This window comes from Lathyrus oleraceus, chromosome 1, assembly GCF_024323335.1.
Source record: "Lathyrus oleraceus cultivar Zhongwan6 chromosome 1, CAAS_Psat_ZW6_1.0, whole genome shotgun sequence".
Classification (NCBI taxonomy): Eukaryota; Viridiplantae; Streptophyta; class Magnoliopsida; order Fabales; family Fabaceae; genus Lathyrus; species Lathyrus oleraceus.
Window position 1 is genome coordinate 32,177,279 of NC_066579.1, and position 20,048 is coordinate 32,197,326.

The 20,048-nt window shown below is 27.0% G+C and overlaps 1 long non-coding RNA gene across 4 annotated transcripts; it reads left to right on the forward strand.

The window, feature by feature from the left end:
- Positions 1-1,554: 1,554 nt before the first annotated feature.
- LOC127082332 (uncharacterized) lies at positions 1,555-19,438 on the forward strand. 4 transcript variants are annotated; one of them, XR_007788176.1, is made up of 2 exons: positions 1,555-1,607; positions 14,966-15,142. It is a non-coding gene; the product is annotated as an uncharacterized LOC127082332 (long non-coding RNA). The 4 variants fall into 4 exon arrangements; XR_007788174.1 differs by lacking the exons at positions 1,555-1,607; positions 14,966-15,142 and adding exons at positions 14,764-14,830; positions 19,261-19,438; XR_007788175.1 differs by lacking the exon at positions 1,555-1,607 and adding an exon at positions 14,764-14,830.
- The last annotated feature ends 610 nt before the right edge of the window (positions 19,439-20,048 follow it).

The following is a 20,048-nucleotide window of genomic DNA, read 5'->3' on the forward strand; positions in this document are numbered from 1 at the left end:
ACCGTCAAACACACCTCGATTGTTGATCCAATAGATTGATCAACACGTCATTTTTTCACCATACTAATGTCAAATCAAGAAGCAAACGACCATTGGTCGCCCAAAGGAAAATAACCATTAAGTGTTTGAATGAACGAATAGAAACATATATCAAACCGTATTTTGCATCAAGATTACTTATAATCATATATAAACCTGATCGGTCTCAATTGCATAACCTACTGGACTATCATGTATCGCTGCTTGTCAACCATACTAATGTCGGATTCCGAAGCATAGTCAACATCAATCATCCAAATCTACACACATGATGCCAAATTTAATTACTCGTTTATTCTTTGATTCATTTTGTCTTTTAAATCGTATAATACAAAAAATACAGAAAATAAACAGCTATCAGATTCAGTTTCGTAAGTGGCTCTGATACCACTGAAGGAGAAAAGCAATCCAAAATGCAACGGAACTTAAAATTATCCTTTAGTGATCCTTACGAATGAGCTATCAGTGATAGAATCATTACCTCTTGTGGCAATTGTAACCTTTTATGCAGATCTACGGAGCGATCACAAATATTGAACGGACCACACCCTCTACTCATGTCCACACGAACGGATTCCTTCAATCTCAGTGTTAGCTGCTACGAATGAAGGCTTTGAGTGAGAGAGAGAGAGAGAAACGAAATTGCAACTCACAAATGCTTCCTACACCATGGTTCTATTATAAACACTTTTTGGCTGAAAGCAAAAAGCCCACTCAAGTGTATTGGCCCATATCTTATAATATGCCAACAGTATTTGTTAGATTTTTGGACAACTGAAGAGTTTTGTTTCTAAATTCACTGTTGGATATGAAAGACGTTGTAATCACATAATATAGAGAAAAAAATATAATATTTTTATAACTATTCAAAAAAAAAATACATTTTATTTTGTACCATTGGATGGGAAGACATTGTAGCCAAAAGATGTAATAAAGATATTATATAGACTAAATTCTCACATTTGTAGATTAATTATGGGATCTACATAAAGCAATTCGAAAATAAAATTTCACTCTCAAAATATTGAGAATTAAATTATCAAATTCTTTTATTTTGAGTTTAGAAACTATTTAATATTCATGACAATTAATAAATGACTAAAAAAGTTTACTACTAAAAGATGTTATTAAAACATATTAAAGTTGACATTTCAATGGCTTTTTTTTTACACAGACATTTAATAGGTTATGTCGTATAACACTTGTATATTTATATGATGTTTAATTCTAAACAATAACGTATCCCATCATTATATGGTATGAATAAAAATTTAAATCTATCCCAAAAAGTTTAATTTTTGAGAAATTATATAATTAAAAAATATTTGAAATTTTGTGTATTATTCATTGGGTCGATTTAAAAAAAGCATATAAATAAATAAAAAGATTTAAATTAAAAGATTGAATTTTCAACAAATCAAATAATATCTTATTTCATAATTCAATTCCCAAGTCCTTAATAAGGCTCTTGCAAGATGCTTACTTCAACATTTAAAAATAAAATGGCATCCTACAGACTCTCTTTTTAACCATTTTGATTATTTGCATTGCTTCAGGCATGGTTGCCGGTAATTATTTATTTAAAAACTCAATTTGCATTGCTTCATATGCATTGTTATGTTTTTAATTAAATTATCTATTTATAAAAAATAATCTCCACAAATTATTATATATATTTCTAATGGAATGAAATGATAGTTTCAGGAGCAGGCGAAAATTATGCTTCATATCGATTTTTTTTGTCCAACTGCACCAGAACAGTGTCCATTTTTTGTAAAGGATCATTGGGCAAACCAGGTGGCTCGTGTTTTAGAAGGTGAATGTTGTTGCAATTTGGAAAGTTTGAATATAAATAAACAATTTCTTTGCTTGTTTCTTTCTTTGTTTGAATACATTCATCTACCACACTCCATCTGAAATTTACATAAAAAATTGTGAAGTATCAATCATGTAATTTCATTTTAAATATTTATTTTTATAATTTCTATTGATTATTGGTATACAAATTTAATAATTCTCAACACTAACTTATATTTAATTATGTATTTACAAATTCTTTAATTAATATTGTTATGGATTTTATAATTATAGTTATAAAAATAATGAAAAACATCACTAACTTATAAAAATAATCTACCATAAACTTCACATGACAAAATATTTATATTCCTTTAAAGAAAAGGTGCGATATTTTGTTTTTATTGAGACTGTGGAAATATAATATAAACTATTTTTTAATGTATGACCTTTATTATTCTTTAAAAAAATATATCAATAAATACTTGTCTAATAACCGTAGATTTTAGCATTAGTTAATAATCAAAATACAAATGACATCCATATTTTTGTAAAAATAATATTAAAATCTAATTTTGGGGGTTTAAATTATCATAAAATCTCATCAAGTTTTTGGTCAATTGGTTTGAATTATAATAAAAATATTCAAATTATTTGATTAATATAGTGAATAATATATTTTTATAATTATATAATTATTTTCATTAATAAAATACGGATGTTCTCGACCTCATGCTATTAAACACAATGGAACAACAAAATATTTTTGGGAACACAATAATTATACATGGAATTATTAAAGTTTAATGAAAATAATTTAAAAATGAATTTTGTTAAAGAATACTTAATATTTATTACATGGAAAATACTCTACTTTACATATTTATAGATTATTAAATGATTTTTTAAACTTTCGGAGTAGTTTTTTATTGGTTTTTTATGGATGCGTAAGAATTAGAGAAAAATCCATATATGGGCCAATATTTTTATTAAAATACTACCTAAAATCCATCCGTAAATATTTTTATTTTATTCTATAATATTGATTGTGAAAGATATTTTATTAAATAAAAATATCATCGAGATTATATGATATGCACTTGAAGAAGATTATGGTTCTACATAAAGTAATTTTAAAATTAAAATTCATTTTAAAAGAAAACCAGAAAGAGAGTTATAATATTTTAAATCAAGAGTTGAAAATATTTCACATTATTAATCGTGACTAATAAAAGATCTTAATTGAACGTATAAAATTGGAATTTAATAGGATATGTCGTATAAATTTGTAGTTTATATGTACGAAAATAATTTATTTGAACCCCTATTTTAAAAATTGGATCGAACCGGTCGTGTTCAATCGGTTTGTCCCGGAAATCGGAGATGAATCGGTTGGGTCACCTTTCAAAACCGCAACTGGATCAAAACCGAGTAAAATCGCAAAAAACTAGATTGAACCGGCCGATTCAATCGGTTGGTCTGGAATCGGAGATGAATTTGGTTGGGTCAACCTTTCAAAATCACTAGTGGGTCAAAACCGAGTAATCGGAAAACTAGATTACCCGTCCAAATCATCGAACCAAAAACGGAGTCAGTTTTGTTATACCGTCTGGTTCAGAAAAATACATCAAATTGACCATTTTGTAAAAAAAAATGTCAATATTAAAACTTAACATTCATTCACCAACCACAAAAAATAATTATATTTTCTTACACCCATACAACTTCTAAGTTTCGTCACATCGTTATAGTTTTTTTCTTTCAACTACACTGCATCATCATCACGTCGTCTCTTTCAAACATAATCACGATGTCCAGCTCAATGTTAATTGTCGTTTAATTCAATATTGTTTGTTGTTGTCAACTAAACTTATTTGTCTTAGTTCAACTCGATTTTTTTTGTTTATTAAGTATATTGTATTCTTTATATTTTGTATTCTATTTTATTAATTTATGTATTCTTAGTTATTTGAACTTTATTTTACTTAGTATCTTATATTATTTTAATTTTGGCTTGAATTAGCTTAACTTATTTTATTATATTTTTTAATTTGTTCAAATTATTATTAAATGAAGATGAATGAATTGTGCAACTATGTTGTGTTATTATATTGCTTGGTTTTGTTGTATTAAGTTTGTAATTGATTTTTGAAATATTTATTTATTATGTTGTGAACATGTGATATGTCTGACATATCTATGATATTAGTTTATTTAATAAACGGTTCAACCGTAACATTAACCGATTGAATCAATTGAACCTTAAACCAGAAATTTCACCGTTTCGATCTTCGTTCAATTTTTAAAACATTGATGACCTATAAAAATTGGCATTTATAGGATATGTCACAAAAATTTATATATTCATATATATGACTAATTTATTTGACCAACAAATTATTTGATAAAATATAATGTACATATCTATTTCAAATTATATTTTTAACTTATTCTATAAGTTAGTCTGATGTTCTTATCCTCTTAATATTAAACACAATACATTGAAATAAAAGTGAAGATTTCTAATTTGAAATATATCGGCATGAAGTTAAAATTTCCAAAATGGCACAACAAAAAAATCGAGGAAATACAATTCATTGATAGAACAAAACGTTAGGTTTTGTAAAAAATTTTCATAAAAAATTATATTTATTAGTAGACAATACACTACTTGTAACAATCATGGGCTTTATGAGAGATTAAAAACAAAGCGATTGGATTTTAAACCAATGGTTTTAGGCCAAGATATTACATTCTGGAAAATAGTAGAAAAATAAATTTTAATAAATTTTATTTATATTTATTAATAAGGATATCAATTATGTTTTTTAAGTTGGAATATATTTTTTCTCTTATTTTATCAATATTCATATAATACATAAAAACTTAAGTGTTGCCCAATATTTTTTATCAAAATAATACTTACAAGTAATATTGTTGTTTAAGTTACAGAAATACAGAAAATATTGTTATTCTGAATTAATATATATTTATTTTATATTTATTAGAATTCCCTTCGTTCTGATAATATCTTACACATTAATATTTATTTATTTTTTGACTATTTTCAATTTGAAATGTGTTTCCATCTATTTTAAATTTTCCATAATGATATATAAAAAAATAATTAGCAAATACACTCCTTTATAGATTGAATCATTAAAAATTTTAAAATAAGTTAAAATTTGTGGTAAAAAATTTCAAAATAAAAATTGTTGAATATTCCAACAGTATTTTGTTAGATTTTTGGACAACTGAAAGAGTTTTGTTTCTAAATTTCACTGTTGATATGAAAGACGTTGTAATCACATAATACAAAAAAAAATTAAAAAAAAAATTATAACTATTCAAAAAATTTCATTTTATTTTGTACCATTGGATGGGAAGACATTGTAGCCAAAAGATTAATAAAGATATTATATAGACTAAATTCTCAGCATTTGTAGATTAATTATGGATCTATATAAAGCAATTCGGAAATAAAATTTCACTCTTAAAAGATTTGAGAAATAAAATTATCAAATTCTTTTATTTTGAGTTTAGAAACTATTTAATATTCATGACAATTTAATAAATGACTAAAAAATGTTTTACTACTAAAAGAGATGTTATTAAACATATTAAAGTTGACATTTCAATGGCTTTTTTTTTATACAAACATTTAATAGGTTATGTCGTATAACACTTGTATATTATATATGTGTTAATTCTGAACAATAATGTATCCCATCATTATGGTTATGAATCAAATTAAATCTATCCCAAAATAGTTTAATTTTTGAGAAATTATATAATTAAAATAATATTTGGAAATTTTGTGTAGTATTATTCATTGGGTCCTTTAAAAAAAGCATATAAAATAAATAAAAGATTTAATTAAAAGATTGAATTTTCAAAATCAAAATAATATCTTATTTCATAATTCAATCCCAAAGTCCTTATAAATAGGCTCTTGCAAGATGCTTACTTCAACATTAAAAAAAAAATGGCATCCTACAAGACTCCTTTTAACCATTTTGATTATTTGCATTGCTTCAGCATGGTTGCCGGTAATTATCTATTTATAAAACTCAATTTGCATTGCTTCATATTCATTGTTATGTTTTTAATTAAATTATCTATTTATAAAAAATAATCTTATCAACATAATTTTATATATTATTGCTAATGGAATGAAATGATAGTTTCAGAGCAGGCGGAAAATATGCTTCATATCGAATTTTTGTCCAACTGCACCAAACAGTGTGACCATTTTTGTAAAGGATCATTGGGCAAACCAGGTGGCTCGGTGTTTAGGGTGTGAATGTTGTTGCAATTTGTAAAGTTTGAATATAAAATAAACAATTTCTTTGCTTGTTTCTTTCTTTGTTTGAATACATTCATCTACCAACACTCCATCTGAAATTTACATAAAAAAAATTTTGAAGTATCAATCATGTAATCTCATTTTAAATATTTATTTTTATAATTTCTATTGATTAATTGGTATACAAATTAATAATTCTCAACACTAACTTATATTTAATTATTGTATTTACAATTATTTAATTAAGTTTATGGATTTTATAATTATAGTTATAAAAATAATGAAAACATCACTAACTATAAAAATAATCTACCATAAACTTCACATGACAAAATATTCATATTCCTTTAAAGAAAAAGGTGCGATATTTTGTTTTTATTGAGACTGTGGAAATATAATATAAACTATTTTTTAATGTATGACATTTATTATTCTTTAAAAAAATATATCAAATAAATACTTGTCTAATAACCGTAGATTTTAGCGTTAGTTATAATCAAAATACAAATGACATCCATTATTTTTGTAAAAATAATAATTAAAATCTAATTTTGGGTTTAAATTATCATAAAATCTCATCAAGTTATTTGGTCAATTGGTTTGAATTATATAAATATATTCAAATTATTTGATCAAATATAGTGAAAATAATATATTTTTTAATAATTATATAATTATTTCATTAATAAAATAGACGGATGTTCTCAACCTCATGCTATTAAACACAATGGAACAACAAAATATATTTTAGGGAACACAATTAATTTATAGATGAATTATTAAAGTTTAATGAAAAATATTTAAAAAAAATTTGTTAAAGAATAACTTAATATTTATTACCTGGAAAATACTCTACTTTACATATTTAATAGATTATTAAATGATTTTCTTAACTTTCGAGTATTTTTTTATTGGTTTTTTTTATGGATGCGTAAGAATTAGAAAAATCCATATATTGGCCAATATTTTTATTAAAATACTACCTAAAATCCATCCGTAAATTTTTTTTATTTTATTCTATAATATTGATTATGAAAGATATTTTATTAAATAAAAATATCATCGATATTATATGATATGCACTTGAAGAAGAATTATGGGTTCTACATAAAGTAATTTTAAATTAAGATTCATTTTAAAAAGAAAACCAAAAGAGAGTTATAATATTTAAAATCAAGAGTTGAGAAAATATTTCACATTATTAATCGTGACTAATAAAAGAGATCTTAATTGAACGTATAAAAGTTGGAATTTAATAGGATATGTCGTATAAGTTTATATGTACGAAAATAATTTTTTTGAACCCAGTATTTTAAAAATTGGATCGAATCGGTCGTTCAATCGGTTTGTCCGGGAATCGAGATGAATTCGGTTAGGTCAACCTTTCAAAACCGCTACTGGATCAAAACCGGAGTAAAATCGAAAAACTAGAGTGAACCGGCCGATTTGTAAAATCGAAAAACTAATTAAACCGTCCAAAATCATTCGAACCAAGAACAGAGTCATTTTGTTATTATTAATTTAAATTATTAGATTTAATTCCTATTGAAGTTGTAGATATAGATTTAAAATATAGATTTGATTCATATTTAATGTTTGTTAGATATAGATTTACATATTAGATTTTGATTCATATTTAAATTTGTCAGCTTATAAATAGGGTGTCAATCATTGTAACTTTTCATCCATTTTGTACCGTTATTCTCTGAATAAGAATATTTCCATTCTCATATTTCTACCTTTGCACCAACAATTGGTATCTAGAGCTCCGTTTCGGATTCATTGGGAACACGGGAAACACGAGTGAACGTGAGTCTTGTGTGTTTGATTTTGATTCTTCTTATTCGTGTTGAATCTTGAACAAAATCTGATCAAATTAGATTCTTGGGTTGGGAAAACTGTGGTGAAATCTATGTACTGTGCAAGGTAGAAAATGAACAAACGGCAACATGAACACCAAACTTCCAGTATTTGACGTAAAAACGGAATCTTGGATGATCCTAATGCGTGTACTGTTCTGTGCTCAAGATGTTCTAGATCTTGTCACTGATGTTATGTTCCGTAGCACATATGCGACGATGAACAGAAAACGCGCGAGAAGTAAGGATAAAGATCAAAAGCTTGTTCTTCATTCATCAATGTTTTGATGTAATGTGTTTGAGAAGATTGCAGATTCAACGACGCAAAGCTCGTGGGACACACTGGTTAGATGTTATGGTGGTGACCATCAGTGAAAGAAATGTGGACTTCATCCTTGAGAAAGCAATATAAACTCAACATGAAAATAATGAGAAAGTTTCTGAATACATCTCCAGAGTGATTCTGATCACTAATGGATGAAGCGTGTTGAGAAACCTCTTTCTGAAAGAACACTCATGGAGAAGTATTGAGATCCCTTACCTGTCAATTGATTACATTGTGGAGCAATAGAACATTCCAAAGATCTGAGCACCATGAGAATTGAAGACTGCAAGCATCTGAAGCGCAAGATTTGCGTTTGACTGAAAGAACTTCTGAAAGGGAAGTATAGCAGCATTCTCTGAAAGCAACTTCTGATAGGGTATCAGAAGCAGTCAAAACTTCAGGAGAAGATCTGATGGTGGTCAGAAGTCAGAAACGCAACCTCTGATAGACAACAGAATGCTCAGAAGGGAAAAGAGAAGTATGACAAGAAGAAAATCCAATGTTTACTACTGCTGTAAGATTTGGTCACTTTGCTAAGACTGTTGGTCAAACAAGGAGAGAAATCAGAAGAAGCAAATATACCAAAGTTCTGATGACGATTCGTGCTATTGATGGCCTCTGAATCTTATGATATGGATCTATAGACTGTGGTATATGGACCTGGCTGTTCAATCATCTCACTGGAAACAGAATGGCTGGTGACTTTGCTCTGAAAGAGGACAAATCAGATGTGCTGATGATAAATATCTTAATGCAGAAGGTATGGGAAATGTCAGAGTGATTCTGAACAATGGGAAAACAGCATTGATTCAGACGTGTGGTAATACCTGCATCAGAAGCAATCTGATGAGTGTGGGACAATTATTGAGAAAGGTTTTTCAGTTACCATGAAGGACATCTTCTGAAGCTGTATGACTGCAATCAGAAGTTGATTATGGAGTCAACCGGAAGGAAATAGAACTTCAAGTGAATGTCAGAACTGCAGACTCAATGTCTTAGTGCAACAAGTGCTGAAAGTAAGTGAGCTGTGGCACAGAAGATTTGGTCACTTGAATTTCAGAAGCTTAAAACATCTGAATTCAAAGAAGTTGTACATGGAATTCCTGCAATTAAGAAGCCTGAAAAGTCATCAAAGTTTGCATGGAAGGAAAACAACCACGATTGCCATTTGCGTCAGAAACTGCTCCAAGAGCAAAACATGCCTTGGGAGTTGTACATTCTGATGTGTGGGTCCATTTCCAGTAGCATCGATTGGAGGGAATAAATACTTTGTGTTATTTGTTGATGAGTTCACAAGAATGACATGGTATCCCTTATTAAGTTTAAACACGAGGTGTTTGATGATTCAAGAAGTTCAGATGAGGCTGAGATCAAGTGGTCAGAAGTTGAAGATTCTTAGAACTGACGGTGGAGTGAGTATAACTCCAAAGAGTTCCAGAAGTTCTGTGAGAGAATGGAATTGGCATGAGGTTACTGCTCCTTATCCCCTCAACACAATGGTCTTGCTGAAAGAAGAAACCACACTTTGCTTGATATGTGAAACATGCTAAAGGAGAAAAGCTTCCTCAGAAGCCTGGGGAAAGCTGTTGCACTGCAACGTATGTACTCACCGATGTCCTACAAAAAGTTGAAGGAATAGTTCCATACAGAAGTGGACTGGAGATAAGCAAGTGTTTAGTCATCTGAAGGTGTTTGGTTCTGTTTGCTATAAACATGTTCCAGAAGCCAGAAGACAGAAGCTGGATGATAGAAGCAAGTGATGATTCTGATAGGGTACCACATACAGGTGCATACAAGCTCTATTGTCCAAAACCAATAAAATTGAATTCAGTAGAGAATTGATTGTGAAGGAATCAGAAGTTTTGGAATTGGTAAAGTCTCAATCTGATTCTAATGTTAGAACCTCTGAAGAAAGGTCGATTCAGAATTTCTGAGGTTGGAGTAAACTCTGACTTGATTCTGACTCTGATAGTGATCCAGAATCTGATGTTCCAGACCTGATGTTTCAGACTCTGATGACCAGACTCTGATGACCCAGACTCTGATGTAATCCAATTCTTGGCAATTCAGACTTGGAAATATGCCAGAACCTCAGATGGTCAAGCTCTGGAGGAGTCACAACATCTGAAGGTAGAAACTCTGAAGTTGAAGACTCTGAACAATTCAGAGACCACAAGTCAGAAACATCCCCAAAAGATATCAAATTTGACATGCTGCAAGACACTGAAGTAGACTCTGAAGGAGATTATTCAGTGTGCCATGTTGTAGACTCTGAACCCATAGAGTACAGAAGAGCTCTTACAGCTTGAAGCTCTTAAGCAGAAGCTCTGGCTGAAGGCCATGAAAGAGAACTTGATGCTATAGAGGAACAAGACTTGGAAGCTGACAGAACTCCAAAGACAAGAAAGCCATCAGCGTCAGATGGTTTTTCAAGCAGAAGTTAAAGCCAATGGTTCAATTGGCAAACATAAAGCAAGATTGGTAGCCAGAGGATTTCTACAGAAACCTGGCTGGATTACTCTGAGTGTTTGCACCTGTAGCAAGACATGAAACATCAAATGTGATTGCAATAGCTGCTAACAGGAATTGGCCTCTATGCATTTAGATGTAATCTGCATTTCTGACGGTCCATTAGAAGAAGAAGTTTACGTGTCACAACCTCCTGGATTTGTGAAAAAGAATCAGGAAGGGATGGTGTACAGATTATACAAAGCTCTATATGGATTGAACAGCGCCCAGAGCTTGGAATAAGAAGATTGATTCTTTTTTCAAGAAGCAAGGCTTTCAGAAATGGAGATGGAGTACGGTGTCTATTTCAGCATACTTCTGAAGGAAATATGACTCTGGTATGCTTTATGTTGATGATATATGCTGACTGAATTTTAACCGGAGATAGCTAAGTTCAAAGTTCTGATGATGAATTCGAAATGACTGATTTAGGCAAATGACATACTTTCTAGGAATGGAGTTCAGATACTCTGAGAAAGGTATTATTTTGCATCAGCTCAAGTATAATTAGAACTTCTAAGAGATTTGAATTTAGAATTGTAAGATTGCTGTCACCCTTCTGATACAAATCAGAACTGGATTCTGACTCTGATGGAAAGGATGTGGACGCACAACCTTCAAACAGTTAGTTGGTTCTCTGAGGTATTTGTGCATACCAGACCTGATATTGCTATTCATTGGGATGGTTTAGGTTCATGAGTAACCTAATGTCCCATTACCAAGCTGCAGTCAGGATTCTGAGGTATATCAAGGGACTCTGAAGTATGAGCATTATTTCCTTCTGGAAGAAAGGATGAGTAAACTTCTGAGTTATTCAGATTCTGATTGGTTGGAGACAAGAGTTGACAAGAAGTACGTCTGGGTACTTATTCAAATTTCTGGGGGTCCCATTTCTTGTGTTCCAAGAAGCAACCTTTGTGGCGTTGTCAACTTGTAAAGCTGAATATATTGCAGGTGCTGTTACTGCATGCCAAGCTGTGTGGATTCGAATCTATTGCAGGATCTAAGATTAAAGTAAACAAACCTCTGAAGCTGATGATTGACAACAAGTCTGCAATCATCTTGCCAGAAACCCGTGTTGCATGGGAGAAGCAAGCACATTGAAACCAAGTTCATTTTCTGAGAATCAAGTTCAGAGGGTGTTAGAAGTTGTACACTGCAGCACTCAGAAGCAGTTGGCAGATGTTCTGACGAAAGCTATCAAGACTGACCAATTTCTCATATTAAGGATGGAATTGGTGTTACAAGTTTTGATGGAATATGAATTAAGGGATGTATTAGATTTAATTTAATTTAATTCATATTTAAGTTTGTTAGTATTAGATTTAAATATTAGATTTGATTCATATTTAAGTTTGTTAGATATTAGATTTAAATATTAGATTGATTCATATTTAAATTTGTTGAGGCTTATAAATAGGGTTCAATCATTGTAACTTTTATCCTTTTGTACCGTTATTCTCTGAATAAGAATATTTCCATCTCATATATTCTACCTTTGCACCAACAGTTATACCGTCTGTTCAGAAAAATACATCAAATTGACCATTTTGTAAAAAAAAATGTCAATATTAAAACTTAACATTCATTCACCAACCACAAAAATAATTATATTTTCTTACACCCATACAAACTTCTAAGTTTCGTCACATCGTTATAGTTTTTCTTTCAACTACACTGCATCATCATCACGTCGTCTCTTTCAAACATAATCACGATGTCCAGCTCAATGTTAATTGTCGTTTAATTCAATATTGTTTGTTGTTGTCAACTATAACTTATTTGTCTTAGTTCAACTCGATTTTTTTTTTTAATTAAGTATATTGTATTCTTTATTTTTTGTATTCTATTTTATTTAATTTATGTATTCTTAGTTATTTGAACTTTATTTTACTTAGTATCTTATATTATTTTAATTTTGCTTGAATTAGCTTAACTTATTTTATTATAATTTTTTAATTTGTTCAAATTATTATTAAATGAAGATGAAATGAATTGTGCAACTATGTTGTGTTATTATATGTGCTATTGGTTTTGTTGTATTAAGTTTGTAATTGATTTTTGAAATATTTATTTTATTATGTTGTGAACATGTGATTATGTCTGACATATCTATGAATATTAGTTTATTTAATAAACAGTTCAACCGTAACATTAACCGATTGAATCAATTGAACCTTAAACCAGAAATTTCACCGGTTCGATCTTCGGTTCAATTTTTAAAACATTGATGAACCTATAAAAATTGGCATTTATAGGATATGTCACATAAAATTTATATATTCATATATATGAAACTAATTTATTTGACCAACAAATTATTTGATAAAATATAATGTACATAATCTATTTCAAATTAATATTTATTAACTTATTCTATAAGTTAGTCTGATGTTCTTATCCTCTTAATATTAAACACAATAACATTGAAATAAAAGTGAAGATTTCTAATTTGAAATATATCGGCATGAAGTTAAAATTTCCAAAATGGCACAACAAAAACTAATCGAGGAAATACAATTCATTGATAGAACAAAACGTTAGGTTTTGTAAAAATAATTTCATAAATAAATTAATATTTATTAGTAGACAATACACTACTTGTAACAATCATGGGCTTTATGAGAGATTAAAAACAAAAGCGATTGGATTTTAAACCAATGGTTTAGGCCAAGATATTACATTCTGGAAAAATAGTAGAAAAATAAATTTTAATAAATTTTATTTAATATTTATTAATAAGATATCAAATTATTGTTTTTTAAGTTTGGAATATATTTTTTCTCTTATTTATCAATATTCATATAATACAGAAAAACTTAAGTGTTGCCCAATATTTTTATCAAAATAATACTTAAAAGTAATATTGTTGTTTAAGTTACAGAAAATACAGAAAATATTGTTATTCCGAATTAATATATATATTTATTTTATATTTAATTAGAAGATTCCCTTCGTTCTGATAATATCTTACACATTAATATTTATTATTTTTTGACTATTTTCAATTTGAAATGTGTTTCCATCTATTTTAAATTTTCCATAATGATATATAAAAAAATAATTAGCAAATACAACTCCTTTATAGATTGAATCATTAAAAATTTATAAAATAAGTTAAAATTTGTGGTTAAAAAATTTCAAAATAAAAAATTGTTGAATATTCCAACAGTATTTTGTTAGATTTTTGGACAACTGAAAGAGTTTTGTTTCTAAATTTCACTGTTGGATATGAAAGACGTTGTAATCACATATATAGAAAAAAATAAATTATAACTATTCAAAAAAAATTACATTTTATTTTGTACCATTGGATGGGAAGACATTGTAGCCAAAAGATGTATAAAGATATTATATAGACTAAATTCTCAGCATTTGTAGATTAATTATGGGATCTACATAAAGCAATTCAAAATAAAATTTCACTCTTAAAAGATATTGAGAAATAAAATTATCAAATTCTTTTATTTTGAGTTTAGAAACTATTTAATATTCATGACAATTTAATAAATGACTAAAAAATGTTTTACTACTAAAAGAGATGTTATTAAAACATATTAAAGTTGACATTTCAATGGCTTTTTTTACACAGACATTTAATAGGTTATGTCGTATAACACTTGTATATTTATATGATGTTTAATTCTGAACAATAATGTATCCCATCATTATATGGTATGAATAAAATTTAAATCTATCCCAAAATAGTTTAATTTTTGAGAAATTATATAATTAAAATAATATTTGGAAATTTTGTGTAGTATTATTCATTGGGTCGATTTAAAAAAAGCATATAAAATAAATTAAAAGATTTAAATTAAAAGATTGAATTTTCAACAATCAAAATAATATCTTATTTCATAATTCAATTCCCAAAGTCCTTATAAATAGGCTCTTGCAAGATGTTTACTTCAACATTTAAAAATAAAATGGCATCCTACAAGACTCTCTTTTTAACCATTTTGATTATTTGCATTGCTTCAGGCATGGTTGCCGGTAATTATCTATTTATAAAACTCAATTTGCATTGCTTCATATTCATTGTTATGTTTTTAATTAAATTATCTATTATAAAAAAATAATCTTATCAACATAATTTTATATATTATTGCTAATGGAATGAAATGATAGTTTCAGGAGCAGGCGGAAAATTATGCTTCATATCGAATTTTTGTCCAACTGCACCAGAACAGTGTGACCATTTTTGTAAAGGATCATTGGGCAAACCAGGTGGCTCGTGTTTAGGGGTGAATGTTGTTGCAATTTGTAAAGTTTGAATACAAAATAAACAATTTCTTTGCTTGTTTCTTCTTTCTTGTTTGAATACATTCATCTACCAACACTCCATCTGAAATTTACTAAAAAAAAATTTGAAGTATCAATCATGTAATTTCATTTTAAATATTTATTTTTATAATTTCTATTGATTAATTGGTATACAAATTTAATAATTCTCAACACTAAACTTATATTTAATTATTGTATTTACAAATTATTTAATTAATAGTTGTTATGGATTTTATAATTATAGTTATAAAAATAATGAAAAACATCACTAACTTATAAAAATAATCTACCATAACTTCACATGACAAAATATTCATATTCCTTTAAAGAAAAAGGTGCGATATTTTGTTTTTTACTGAGACTGTGGAAATATAATATAACTATTTTTTAATGTATGACATTTATTATTCTTTAAAAAAATATATCAAATAAATACTTGTCTAATAACAGTAGATTTTAGCATTAGTTAATAATCAAAAATACAAATGACATCCATTATTTTTGTAAAAATAATAATTAAAATCTAATTTTGGGTTTTAAATTATCATAAAATCTCATCAAGTTATTTGGTCAATTGGTTTGAATTATAATAAAATATATTCAAATTATTTGATCAAATATAGTGAAAATAATATATTTTTAATAATTATATAATTATTTCATTAATAAAATAGACGGATGTTCTCAACCTCATGCTATTAAACACAATGGAACAACAAATATATTTTAGGGAACACAATTAATTTATAGATGGAATTATTAAAGTTTAATGAAAAAAATTTAAAAATAAATTTGTTAAAGAATAACTTAATATTTATTACCTGGAAAATACTCTACTTTACATATTTAATAGATTATTAAATGATTTTTTTAACTTTCGAGTAGTTTTTATTGGTTTTTTTTTTATGGATGCGTAAGAATTAGAGAAAAATCCATATATTGGCCAATATTTTTATTAAAATACTACCTAAAATCCATCCGTAAATATTTTTATTTTATTCTATAATATTGATTATGAAAGATATTTTATTAAATAAAAATATCATCGAGATTATATGATATGCACTTGAAGAAGAATTATGGGTTCTACATAAAGTAATTTTAAAATTAAGATTCATTTTAAAAAGAAACCAGAAAGAGTTATAATATTTTAAAATCAAGAGTTGAGAAAATATTTCACATTATTAATCGTGACTAATAAAAGAGATCTTAATTGAACGTATAAAAGTTGGAATTTAATAGGATATGTCGTATAAAATTTGTATGTTTATATGTACGAAAATAATTTATTTGAACCCAGTATTTTAAAAATTGGATCGAACCGGTCGGTTCAATCGGTTTGTCCGGGAATCGGAGATGAATCCGGTTGGGTCAACCTTTCAAATCCGCTACTGGATCAAAACCGGAGTAAAATCGAAAAAACTAGATTGAACCGGCCGATTTGTAAAACCGGAAAAACTAGATTAAACCGTCTAAAATCATTTGAACCAAAGAACCGGAGTCGGTTTCGTTATACCGTCTGGTTCAGAAAAATACATCAAATTGACCATTTTGTAAAAAAAAATGTCAATATTAAAACTTAACATGCATTCACCAACCAAAAAAATAATTATATTTTCTTACACCCATACAAACTTCCAAGTTTCGTCACATCGTTATAGTTTTTCTTTCAACTACACTGTATCATCATCACGTCGTCTCTTTCAAACATAATCACGATGTCCAGCTCAATGTTAATTGTCGTTTAATTCAATATTGTTTGTTGTTGTCAACTATAACTTATTTGTCTTAGTTCAACTCGATTTTTTTTTTTTAATTAAGTATATTGTATTCTTAATTTTTGTATTCTATTTTATTTAATTTATGTATTCTTAGTTATTTGAACTTTATTTTACTTAGTATCTTATATTATTTTAATTTTGGTTTGAATTAGCTTAACTTATTTTATTATAATTTTTTAATTTGTTCAAATTATTATTAAATGAAGATGAAATGAATTGTGCAACTATGTTGTGTTATTATATGTGCTATTGGTTTTGTTGTATTAAGTTTGTAATTGATTTTTGAAATATTTATTTTATTATGTTGTGAACATGTGATTATGTCTGACATATCTATGAATATTAGTTTATTTAATAAACGGTTCAACCGTAACATTAACCGATTGAATCAATTGAACCTTAAACCAGAAATTTCACCGGTTCGATCTTCGGTTCAATTTTTAAAACATTGATGAACCTATAAAAATTGGCATTTATAGGATATGTCACATAAAATTTATATATTCATATATATGAAACTAATTTATTTGACCAACAAATTATTTGATAAAATATAATGTACATAATCTATTTCAAATTAATATTTATTAACTTATTCTATAAGTTAGTCTGATGTTCTTATCCTCTTAATATTAAACACAATAACATTGAAATAAAAGTGAAGATTTCTAATTTGAAATATATCGGCATGAAGTTAAAATTTCCAAAATGGCACAACAAAAACTAATCGAGGTAATACAATTCATTGATAGAACAAAACGTTAGGTTTTGTAAAAATAATTTTCATAAATAAATTAATATTTATTAGTAGACAATACACTACTTGTAACAATCATGGGCTTTATGAGAGATTAAAAACAAAAGCGATTGGATTTTAAACCAATGGTTTAGGCCAAGATATTACATTCTGGAAAAATAGTAGAAAAATAGTAGAAAAATAAATTTTATTTAATATTTATTAATAAGGATATCAAATTATTGTTTTTTAAGTTTGGAATATATTTTTCTCTTATTTTATCAATATTCATATAATACAGAAAAACTTAAGTGTTGCCCAATATTTTTTATCAAATAATACTTAAAAGTAATATTGTTGTTTAAGTTACAGAAAATACAGAAAATATTGTTATTCCGAATTAATATATATATTTATTTTATATTTAATTAGAAGATCCCTTTCGTTCTGATAATATCTTACACATTAATATTTAAATTTTTTTTGACTATTTTCAATTTGAAATGTGTTTCCATCTATTTTAAATTTTCCATAATGATATATAAAAAAAAAATTAGCAAATACAACTCCTTTATAGATTGAATCATTAAAATTTTATAAAATAAGTTAAAATTTGTGGTTAAAAAATTTCAATAAAAAATTGTTAAATTTTCCAACAGTATTTTGTTAGATTTTTGGACAACTGAAAGAGTTTTGTTTCTAAATTTCACTGTTGGATATGAAAGACGTTGTAATCACATAATATAGAGAAAAAATTTATAACTATTCAAAAAAAATTACATTTTATTTTGTACCATTGGATGGGAAGACATTGTAGCCAAAAAGATGTTATAAAGATATTATATAGACTAAATTCTCAGCATTTGTAGATTAATTATGGGATCTACATAAAGCAATTCGGAAAATAAAATTTCACTCTTAAAAGATATTGAGAAATAAAATTATCAAATTCTTTTGTTTTGAGTTTAGAAACTATTTAATATTCATGACAATTTAATAAATGACTAAAAAATGTTTTACTACTAAAAGAGATGTTATTAAAACATATTAAAGTTGACATTTCAATGGCTTTTTTTTACACAGACATTTAATAGGTTATGTCGTATAACACTTGTATATTTATATGATGTTTAATTCTGAACAATAATGTATCCCATCATTATATGGTATGAATAAAAATTTAAATCTATCCCAAAAATAGTTTAATTTTTGAGAAATTATATAATTAAAATAATATTTGGAAATTTTGTGTAGTATTATTCATTGGGTCGATTTAAAAAAAGCATATAAAATAAATAAAAGATTTAAATTAAAAGATTGAATTTTCAACAATCAAAATAATATCTTATTTCATAATTCAATTCCCAAAGTCCTTATAAATAGGCTCTTGCAAGATGTTTACTTCAACATTTAAAAATAAAATGGCATCCTACAAGACTCTCTTTTTAACCATTTTGATTATTTGCATTGCTTCAGGCATGGTTGCCGGTAATTATCTATTTATAAAACTCAATTTGCATTGCTTCATATTCATTGTTATGTTTTTAATTAAATTATCTATTTTAAAAAATAATCTTATCAACATAATTTTATATATTATTGCTAATGGAATGAAATGATAGTTTCAGGAGCAGGCGGAAAATTATGCTTCATATCGAATTTTTGTCCAACTGCACCAGAACAGTGTGACCATTTTTGTAAAGGATCATTGGGCAAACCAGGTGGCTCGTGTTTAGGGGGTGAATGTTGTTGCAATTTGTAAAGTTTGAATACAAAATAAACAATTTCTTTGCTTGTTTCTTTCTTTGTTTGAATACATTCATCTACCAACACTCCATCTGAAATTTACATAAAAAAAATTTGAAGTATCAATCATGTAATTTCATTTTAAATATTTATTTTTATAATTTCTATTGATTAATTGGTATACAAATTTAATAATTCTCAACACTAAACTTATATTTAATTATTGTATTTACAAATTATTTAATTAATAGTTGTTATGGATTTTATAATTATAGTTATAAAAATAATGAAAAACATCACTAACTTATAAAAATAATCTACCATAAACTTCACATGACAAAATATTCATATTCCTTTAAAGAAAAAGGTGCGATATTTTGTTTTTATTGAGACTGTGGAAATATAATATAAACTATTTTTTAATGTATGACATTTATTATTCTTTAAAAAATATATCAAATAAATACTTGTCTAATAACAGTAGATTTTAGCATTAGTTAATAATCAAAAATACAAATGACATCCATTATTTTTGTAAAAATAATAATTAAAATCTAATTTTGGGGTTTAAATTATCATAAAATCTCATCAAGTTATTTGGTCAATTGGTTTGAATTATAATAAAATATATTCAAATTATTTGATCAAATATAGTGAAAATAAT